We start from the raw sequence: 781 nt of genomic DNA, 5'->3' as shown, positions 1-781 counted from the left end.
AAACTGATGCAGAAGAACAGTCAAAGAAAGCATGAAAAATGTTTTTGATAACTGTCTATGTGGCATATTTCTGTGTGTCTATAACCACAGGTGCACTTACTCTTCAAACAGATAAAGCCAGTGATGAAATAAGGGGTGGGGCTAGAGGAGAGGCTCATGGCAATAATAATAGCCCAAAGGGATTAAAAGATCACATGAGTCAAGAGGCGTGTTAAACACCATATAATGCAGAAATGATTAGGCTAGATATACCTCATGCAGCACTCCACACATAAATGAGAGCAGTTATATGATATTCAGGACAGGGTCATTCGATGTTCTGCAATGTCTTTTGAACTCCATGGATTTACACAAATATGCAATTGACAGCTAGCTGAAATTAATATGATATATATATATATATATATATATATATATATATATATTGTGTGTGTGTGTGTAAAGAAAATAATATTGTCTATTACCAAAATATATGTAACAGCCTTTAGCCAATTTATTAAATACACTCAGACACGCTTCAGTATGTCTTTTCTTTAACTGGCCTCTATTTTGTTCCATTTCTGTCTTCAGTGTTTCTGTGGAGTTAAATAGGCCACAAACTTCTCGCTTACATTCAGTGAAATATAAACCACAACCCCAGACGCTACACAGTTCCGTTCATCACGATTTCACCCAAACCGCCTTAGTGGACACTTCCTGGAGACGCGTGGGTCACTCTTCTCCTGTGTGGGTGAATAAATAGTTAATGAGGGCCTTGTTTACTTGGGCGAATGGACCCTGA

This window comes from Sinocyclocheilus anshuiensis, unplaced genomic scaffold, assembly GCF_001515605.1.
Source record: "Sinocyclocheilus anshuiensis isolate Anshui unplaced genomic scaffold, SAMN03320099.WGS_v1.1 scaffold2469, whole genome shotgun sequence".
NCBI classification, from domain to species: domain Eukaryota; kingdom Metazoa; phylum Chordata; class Actinopteri; order Cypriniformes; family Cyprinidae; genus Sinocyclocheilus; species Sinocyclocheilus anshuiensis.
Note: the sequence above shows the minus strand (reverse complement) of the source record.